General features: G+C 36.7%; 1 pseudogene; it reads left to right on the top strand.

Annotated features, from left to right (window-relative positions):
• Positions 1–1,301: 1,301 nt before the first annotated feature.
• Positions 1,302–2,025, top strand: LOC110223815 (transmembrane protein 126A pseudogene; annotated as a pseudogene).
• Positions 2,026–10,344: the final 8,319 nt, after the last annotated feature.

Raw genomic sequence — 10,344 nt, 5'->3', positions numbered from 1 at the left:
ATTTTTATCAATAATGTGGATAAAGCCATATCATCATCATGTTTGCAGATTACACAAAGCTGGCAAAGGGAGCTAGCACACTGGATGACACAGTCATCCAAAATTTCTTGACAGGCTAGAACAGTGGGCTAAATCTCAAAAGATGATAGTCATTAGGGATAAATTTAAAGCTTTACACTTGGGTTCACAAAATCAACTTTACAATCACATATGACTAGATGGAGGAAGATATCTGAAATATTAACTTATAAGAATTTTTTAAATGACAGGTAGATTAATTATTCATATTATTATTATTATCAAGAAATATCTCTTGATATCTAATCCCTAGGTATAAGGAAATGTGCTAGACTTTGAGGGATACAGAAATGTATAAGGCCTTTAAAAGGTTTATAAGATAGTTGGAGAGGAAGAACATAAATGGAAAAGCTGGAAGAGGATAAGTAATAGTACAATATAGATTATGAATGCAGCCACTCTTCAAATTCTCCTTTTCCCTGAGGCCTAATCTGTCAGTCAATAAACATTTATTAAGCACCTACTATGCCAGGCACTGTGCTAAGTGCTGAGGAGACAAAGAAAGGGTTAAAAAAAAAAAAGTCCCATCTCAAGACGCTCACAGTCTAGTGAATGTTGAAAACTAAAAGTAAATTAATAAAACAAAAAATTTTAAAGGAAAAAAAAGAAGCTCACAGTCTATTTGAGGAGACAACATGCAAAAAAATTATGTACAAAAAAGATATATAGGGGCAGCTAGGTGGTGCAGTGGATAGAACACAGGCCCTGAAGTCAGGAGGATCTGAGTTCAAAAAAGATATATACAGGATAAATTATAGATAATCAAGCAAGGGAAGTGACTAGCATTAGGGGAATCAGGAAAAACTTGACACGGAAGATAAAATTTTAGCTGGGACTTGAAAGAAGCCAGAAGGCAGAAAGGAAGAAAGATGACAGACAAAGAAAATGCCAATGGGCAAGAGTCTCGTGTGACAAATAGCAAGGAAGGGTAAACATGGCGGCGCCCAGAGGCAGACCGACCACGTTATGCTGAGTGTGAGCTGCAGTGGAGGCCGCTCCCGCGACTTCACTACCAGATCGGAGCACCAGGCCTCAAGATGGAACATAATCAAGAAAATATGGAAAGAAGATTAAGAATCAGTGAAATCATAGCCAGAAAAGTGGAACAACTTCCAGAATCGGATCAGAATTTACTTATGACTGGATCAGCTTATGCTGGACTAAACGCAGCTTTCTGTGGCCTAATAGCAAATAGTTTTTTCAAAATGTGACACATGTTCGTGTAACATTAGCTTTCAATGCCTATTCTCCCATTTTTGTCAACCTGCATAACTTATAAAAGTGCTGTAAGTTTACCTTTGAGTTCAGGTGATCTAAGCTGTGAAGCCTGTACTGTTATAAGAGGTGGAATGGTTGGTCTCATAATCAGGGGTCTCTACCCTGTTGTTTTGGCTATACCAATAAATGGTGCTCTGGCAGCCAGGTACAATTCAGCTCCACTACCACAGAAAGGAAATATCTGGACTTACTGGATCACAGTCTCTCGACCTGTCATTAGAAAGATGGTCTTTCCCATAATGCTGCAGACTATGTTTGCAGCATACCTTGGTTCTAAACAGTATGAAGTACTCATAAAAGCATTTGAATTACCTGAACCTGGCTTCCAGTTCCAGGATATTCAAAATAAATCAAGTGCACAGCTAAAAGGTTAAAATTATGTAAGAAAAAGATACTTAATACCCAACAAATATACAAATAAAATTGTACTTATTCCAATTTTACTGTGACTTTACATCTATTACCTGAAGCTAACACATCAAAAATAATGCCTAAAGTCAGGAACACAATTGCTAAACAAATTATCTACAAGTTGGCTCAGTTACTAAAGCCTATGGTCCTTTTCAAAAATAACTGATACAGGTAACATTAAGTTTAGGGGAGGAAAGCTACCAAATTATTAGAGGTGAAGAACTATCCTTTTTTTAAAAAAAAAAAGAAAAGCAAAAAGTTTAATACAGTGTTCTCATTAATTTTTCAAACTGGAAAAATAGAGTATAAAAAAACACTACATAGCTACTCTTACCATTTACAAAATCCATCTCCTTTTACCTACTCAAATTGTTTCTATAACTTTTAACAGTTTTTCCTCAAGAGACGGAAGAGGTCTGGGAGGTCCAACTGCTTTAATATCCCTACCAAAGCAAAAAAAACAAATACCTTTGATACCCTGAAAAGAATGCTTTAATCATGGGGAGCTCACTGAAAGGCAGCCCATTACAATTTTTTGGAGAGCTCTAATAAAGTTAATTTAGACAAAGTCAAAATATGCTCCCTACACATTTCTCTGTCCTCTCTAGAATACAAGAGAACAAATCTATTCCACCTTTCAAATAACCCCAAACCTCCAATTTTCATAGCACTACATCCTATTCACTCTGCTTAATAAAGCTGCATGACACATAAAACGATTACATTCACATACTAAGGACAACTCATCTATTCCCTACCCTGCTACTGAAGGTCAGAGTTACTAAATTTTCTCGCCCTTCAGCATACATTACTATTGCAAAACAGAGATAACTGTAAGTTAATTTCAGAGGGTTGTTATAAGGCTCAAATAAAACACTTCACAAGTTTTCTTCAGTACTAATGCCGATAAAACAACATTAAAGTAAATTTTTAAGGAAGTTAGCAGCAAGGGGATGCTGCCGTGCCTGCTTAGTCACTGCAGAAGGCAGGATTTTCAAAGAAATCTTAAAAACCAATCAAATAAAAAGAGAGAAAGAAACTAAACTCTAGTAAAGGGATAAATTTCTGAAAGTCAGAAAAAAGCAAAATAATTTCCTTTTTTAAAAAGGGAAAGTTTTGTTGTTTTAAGGATTACTGAAAACCAATTGGTTTTTAGTTTTATTCTTTTTTTTTTAAACAAACACTCCCGTGACAAATCAAGAATCCATGAATCTTATCTTTAAAGCCCTTTTTTTTTTTTTTGCTGGCGTGTTTTCTTAAAGCAGACACAATAAATACTTTTTAAAGTCTAAAGCCATGATTGACAAACTGTATGAAACTGGAAGAACTACCTGTTAAATCATTTAAAACTATCTTGAAAACTATTCAAATTCTTTAAAAACCATTACTACATACTGCTCTCTTATGTCTTACACATATTTGTATCTCCCTATCATGGTGCCAACAGCGTCCTGCACGTAATCGGTGCTCAATAAATGTTTCCATCAATTTAAATTTAAAAAAAAAAAAGGAATAGCAAGAAGGCCAGAGTATGGGGTTGGGGGAGGGGAGGAGAGGAGATGATTAAAGTGTAAGAATCTTACAGAGGTAGAAGGGGGCCAGGTGAAGGGCTTTGAATGCCAAACAAGATTTTATATTTGATCCTGGCAGTAATAAGAAACCAATGGAATTTACTGAATGAAGGAATGGTATGGTCAGATCTGTGCTTTAAGAAGATTAATTTGACAGAGATTTAAGAAAGGAAGAGATTTAAGGCAGAGAGACCAACCAGCAAACTACTGCAATAGTCCAGACATGAGGTGATGAGGGCCTGAACCAACGTGGTTGGTAGTGTCAGAGTGGAGAAGGGGGTGTTGGAGAACCAGAAGAGAGTGGTGCCACAAAATCCTAGAGAGAAGAGAACATGAAGGAGAAGAGGGTGATCGACAGAGTCAAAGTGCAGAGAGGTCAAGGAGAATGAGGACTGAAAAAAGGGTCATTAGATTCAGCAATTAGGAGATCACTTTGGAAAGGGCAGTTTCAGTTGAACGAAGAGGTCAAAAGCCAGACTGCAGAGAGTTAAAAGAATGAGAGGAGAGAAAGCAAAGGCATTGATGGCAGACAATCTTCTCAAGTTGTTTGGCTACAAAATGGAAGAGATATCGAATGATTGTGGAGATGGACAGGTTGAGAGTGGGCTTTTCTAGGATGAGGGAGTCATGAGCATCTTTATAGTCATTAAGAAAGCAGCCAATAGACAGGGAGATAATAAAAATAAGTGAGAGAGTCAGGATGACAGTGGGGGCAATCTGCTGAAAAGATAGGATGGAATGGGAACACTCATGCAGGTAGAGGGGTTTGCCTTCAAAATGTGAAGGGCCAGGGCAGCTAGGTGGTGCAGTGGATAGAATACCTACCCTGGAGTCAGGAGGACCTGAGATCAAATCTAGCTTCAGACACAAAATACTGGCTGTGTGACTGGGCAAGTCACTTAACCCCAATTGTCTCACAAAAAAAAAAATGAAGGGCCACCTCTTCAGGAGTGAGGATGAAGAGACATAGGTGAAGGTGGAGACAGTGGCATGATATGAGAAGAGCAGAGGAGAAAAAGGAGTTTTTGGTGAATTGCCTCAGTTTTTTCAGTGAAATATGAAGTGAAGTTTTCAGCTGAGAAGTTGGAGTAGGAGAAAGCCCCAGGAGGCTTGAGGAGGGATGAAAAGATTTGGAAAGCTTCAGTGGTGATTGGGATAGTGAATGAATCAGGGAGGTATAACATTTACAGTGAGATGCCAATTCTATAACGTAAATTTGTAGTGGTCCTTTGCACACAGTAGGCTATTACAATGCCTAGCACATAACAGGAGCCTAATAAGTGTTTACTGATTATTTGCCGAATATGGCAGGTGAGTGTTACCAATTATTATAGTTACAACAGTACAGAAGTAAAAACGAGGTCTGAGGAGTGACTGAAGCACAAGGGAAAAGTCTGTTGCAGAAGGACTACTTGATCTGAGCCTGAAAGAAAGTTCAAAGGTACTTGAATGAACATGGAAGAACTTTGAGGGCAGTAGACCAGTTTGTGTGGATCTGAAGGTTTGTTCAGGACAGAAGCTGAAATAAAGTAGATAGGAGTCAAACTGCTAAGGTCCTTGAATTCACCAGGAGCTTCTCAGGGAGAAGTAAGTAAGTAGTTCTACAAGTGCTGCTAAAAATACGTTGAAGCTTAAATGCATACATAAAATGTCTCCCCATAATCATGCTTCTCTTTTGTACCTATGTACAGATGTTGTGCCTTGCTTCAGGGCACCGTTTCTCTCTGCGAATTAATTACCCTGGGAGGAGATTTCAGGTTGAGTTTCCAGCAGTACTTCAGAGAGTTAATAGTCACATTTCAAGCGTTGGTTAAAGTGGTCAGTTTTTCAGAAGTGTTTACTTGTGGCATTAGTCAGCCCACTCCAAACTAATACAAATAGCCAGCTGTTGGGCTCTCATCTTAACTGCTCTGAAATTCCTCTTCCCAGGCTTGGTGGCTTGCTCCAATAGAACAACTCAACTCGACTGTTATTGGCTGTGGAGATAAAGCATTAGACTAAAAAAGCATATAGACAGAAAGAGATCCTTACTTATTGTTAAATTTCTAGTCATTTGGGAGTTATGTTTCAAAGAGAGTTCACTTAACAATAAACAGAAGGCTGAGGTAAATGGAATCTATGCTAACCCAAATTCCTTCAAAGATAAGTGAAGGTAGAAAAGCACTTGAGGATCAAGGTATCAATCAAAATAGCGCTTTTCCCCTCTTTTCCTACCTCCTTCCTCCCACCTTCCCTTTGTCTCTCCTTCCTTCCATCAATCCCTCCCCTTCCCTCTCTCCCTAGAATTATAAGCTAGTAAGAAAAATAAGTCATGTCTGTGACTCCCCCAGACTTCCCCACCATGATTCAGCACCTTCTAACCCTGGGACTTCCCTTGGTGCCTGAGATCTTTTCACCTTGGAACATTCTTCTGCCATACCAGCCCCCCTCTCCCATTGGTAAATTCCTTTCAGGGCCTCAACTTTGGGGACAGACCTTGGCTTTTCATTCTCCTCCCCTCTATACTTCTGATTCTCCTGACTTTGCCAATAAGCATAGGTATCTTCTTTGCCTTCCTCCTCCCCTACACTCCTCCCCTACTTTTCTGTTCCCTTTCATGTGTTGTCTTCCCCCATTAGGATGTGTGCTCCTTGAAGGCAAGAGCCTTCTTTGTTTTTATTAGTATCCCCATAGTGGCTGGCACATTGTAAGCACTTAATTGATGCTGTCTGACTTTCCAGTAAAATCAGGATGAAAGCAAGGCTTTCTATTTTCACTGCTGTTACTTGATTTAGTTCCAGAAATACTTGTTATGGGAATAAGAAAAAAAAAATTGATGCATTAAGCAAATAGGAAATAATAGCATTACTTTTTGAAGATAAGATGGTCTATTTAAGGACTACTAGAGTCAACTAAAAATTAACTGAAACAACTTCACTGCCTCTGCATTTGGCTAAGAGATAAAATGTTGCTAGATGATGTCAGCAAAGTATCAAGATATAAAACAAATGATTATTATCAGCCTTTTTTGTATTTTTATGTATTACTCTGCAAAAAGAAACAGAAACACAAATTCCATTCAAGAGAACTATGAAACACACACATGAATTACATGAATACAACACAAAACATTCTTTTGATTATAAAGACAGAAGGGACATTAGCTCCTCATGAACGGGCCACTACAATATAATAAAAACAGTAATATTACCATCATTAATTTACTTATTCAGCTCCATACCAATCAAACTACTGAAAAATTACTTTATAGAGCTAGAAACAATAACAAAATTCATTTGGAGGGGGGAAAAAAATGTCAAAAAACTCAAGCACAAAAATCCTCAAAAAAAGTACAAAGGAAGAAAACTAGTTAGTACCAGATCTCAAATGTAACATGGTAGTAATATACAATTTTGATTTTATGAAGTTGAAAAGCTTTTGCCCAAAATCTATATAGCTGAAAACAGAAGTGAAAGAGTTTCCTGAGGAAAACAAGACTTTGCAGCAAGTTTCTATAATATAAATCTGATATCCAGGATATCTAGAGAACTGAGATATATAAGAACAAGGACCATTCCCTAATAGAGAAAAAGTCAATACATATGAACAGGCGGTTTTCAAAAGAAGAAAAGTAAGCTACCAACATCCATATTTAAAAAAAAAGTTCAAAGTCAGTAAAAATAGAGAAAAGCAAATTAAACAACTATGAGGTTCAATTTCCCCAAACTGGAAAAGATGAAAGAAAAAAAAAAAGGAAATTGACCACCGTGTATAGATAGGGGTTGTAGACAAGGAGGAATGTTGCGGGAGAACAGACACACCAATGCATTATTCGTAAAACTGTGACTTGGTCTGACCATTCTGGAAAGAATTTCAAACTATCCCTTCAAAATCACTAAATTGTGGGCCACTGCTGCCACCCAGAGATTGCTGAACCCCCATGTCCATCTGCTGCTGCTACTCACTGCTGGCACAGACTATTCAGTCATGGATAAAAATGAGCTGAGGCAGAAGGTCAAATTGGCTGAGCAGTTTGAGAGCTATCATGACATGGCAGCCTGCATCAAGTCTGTAACAAAGCAAGAAGCAGAATTATCCACTAAGGAGAAGAATCTTCTTTCTCTCTGTTGCTTATTAAAATGTCATCGGGGCCCAAAGGTCATCTTGGAGAGTCATTTCAAGTATCGAACAAAAGACAGAAAATGCTGGGGGAAAAACCAGCAGATAATCCAAGAATACAGAGAGAAAATTGAGACCAAACTAAGAAATATCTGTAATGATACACTTTCTTTGTTGGAAAAGTTCTTGATCTGTAATGCTTTACAAGCAGAAAGCAAAGTTTTTCTATTTGAAAATGAAAGGAGACCACCAAGTCCAGTTGGTCACATTTTAAAAAATGTTTTAGCTAATTTAGTAGTAACTTAAATAACTGACATTTATATGGTATAATCAGAAACAAATATGTAAAATAAGTAAAATTAGTTACCCATTAAAATGATGGTTTTTCATCTTATTCTTGTTGAGCAGTGATATCTGTTTCAGCCTGGTCCTGAGAAATTAAAGTCCTAATACAAAAACAGCAAACTTTTGTCACTTCCCACAAAGAGTTCAATATCCTTAAAGAGAATTATTGACAGAGATTTTTTTGTAAAATAGCTTTGGAAAATGTATAGTTATGAAATATATTCCATATATTCAGTACTACATATACTATGTATGTAATTATTCAAATAAAATTATATGCCTTTGGTAACTTTTAGTTATATATGGCTATGTGACTAAATGATTACTTAGTTATATTTGATTTAAAAAGCAAATTGAGTTGTCTCTCTCAGAAACTGATTTTCTATTAAGAATTAAGTCTTACTATCTATCTATCTATCTAACTATCTGTCTATCTATCTATCTATATATGCATATATGTATTTTAGTATGTTTGACAAAAGTACCAGTTGATTTCCTGGTTACTCAAGGACATGTGGACATCTACATGGTATAAGGAGTTTGTACTATATGATACATTATTAGGTTTTGTTTCTGCTTTGACTACAGAGAATGATATTCAGAGTTTACTGGTTACATGAAATCAGAAATGAGCAACAAATTTTTTTTTTTTTGCTAATACAAGTGTAGACTCCCTTTGATGGCTTCTTCCCCAGCTCCCATTCACATTGTTGGACTGGGTCTCCAACTGGGTCTCAGAATTCTAGGGATAGACAGAATAGAAACCCAGGGCTGACCAGGCCATCAGGTTTGATACTGGAACAAAATAAAATATTTACAGATGCTCTGACTTAACAAAAGGAGATCCATTTAGCTATAAAAGAGGAATATTCAACAAGGATATTCATGTGGGATGTTAAGTTAATACATCTAAGCTCAGTTCCCTTGCTTCTGTATTGCCTGTGGCATCAAGTTGGGTCTGGAGCTCAGAAAACCACAGCAACAGCCTTAGTTTTGTGAGGCAATTAAATTTTGAGGACTGTTTCCATATCTTTTAAGGAAAAACTAGGCCCACCTAAATGGAATGGGGCTTTAGGAAATTGCTCTCACCACAGGCTAGGTTTCTTGTAACATCTAATAACGTTGCTTACAATTTCCCACCAATGTCCTTCCCTCTAACAATCAGCTAGACAATTAGCTTTATGGCAAAAGAATTTTACAAAGACTGTCTAGCAAGGACAGTAGGTTCTTCTCTGTGTGTGATTAATGATTCCCTCCCAGGACCTAGGGTCCAAGACTTGAGCTAGAATCTTCTAAACTAGAACTCTTCCACCACCAGATTCAGTCTCACCACTTAACTGACTGCTATTTTTAGACACTGGCCCAGAAGAATGTCTTATTGTTTTGACCAGTCACAAAATGTTTTTGTGTGGCTTCATCTTCCGTCTTCACAGGATGAAAGTACTATCATCCTCTCAAACTGTTTAAGGACTTACTCAAACCTGATTTACACTTTAAACTGATGAGTCGACTCGGGTAATTGGGCCTTCTGTGATTATATTAATTGTGGCTGGTTTGGAATCCCACCATAACACAAGCAACCAATAACCTCAGAATAAGACCCTCATGGGAAATTCCAAGTAACAAATTAACAGTTCTACCAGAAAAAAAAAATACACAGTGTAAAACAAAAAAAAAAGAAAGTTTTATATCTGAGCAAACACGATGAAAAGACATAAGCAGTTTTTAAAAAGTTCTAAAATCAGGGCTTATATTCCTTAGACATAGATAGGAATACTCATAATTTAGATTTCTGTTAAATTTTATACTAAGGGACAAGAGAAACAATTTTATAAACCCATTGGCTTGTATGCCATGCTGTGCTTAGCTTATGCTGACACCTGGTGGTCCTTTAAAAACACTGAAGAAAGGTATTGTATACAATTTCTTATGATTAGCATTCCCTCAGGAATCTCTTGGTAAAGTCGTTTTCAGGGATGTCCTTCCTGTAAGAATTCCATAATGGCAAGAGCTGTCCCTGAACAAAATAGATTTTTGAATCAGATCTAAGTTAAGTAAGTCCACTTATAACTAATTTGTTATCTAAGTCTATTTGTATATAAACATATTTTGTATAGATTAAAAAACAAACAAACATAATGCTAGTAAATTCCTAAACACTTAAAGGAATAAATTTCACGCATCAGGACATAACTCAAAAAGGATGAGAAAACAAACAACGAGGTCTGGTTTCTTTCTAAAAATGACTGTCAATAACATCAGACTTACAAAATGATAAAGTGGAGACTGAATAGTGTCATTTCTTCATTTTTGAAGTGGAAAAAAAAAGGAGTTAGTTTTGTATTGTAGAAATAATCCACAGATAAAAGAAAATTAAGAACTTGTATTTGACTTCTTGGCTCTAGCACTGATCTCCATATAGATTGAGTGTTCTTAGAGCTTTAGTGACTGTGCAGGCCATGAAAAAGTAGATATGAAAACTGCAACAAATACTTTTGCCCAAACTCATCTATAATTTATAGATGTTTTCCTTTTTGCTATAATAGCGGCCTTGAAAATTTGT

This window comes from Phascolarctos cinereus, unplaced genomic scaffold (assembly GCF_003287225.1).
Source record: "Phascolarctos cinereus isolate Bilbo 61053 unplaced genomic scaffold, phaCin_HiC Scaffold_4;HRSCAF=312, whole genome shotgun sequence".
NCBI classification, from domain to species: Eukaryota; Metazoa; Chordata; class Mammalia; order Diprotodontia; family Phascolarctidae; genus Phascolarctos; species Phascolarctos cinereus.
Note: the sequence above shows the minus strand (reverse complement) of the source record. Positions and strands in the feature narration are given on the sequence as shown.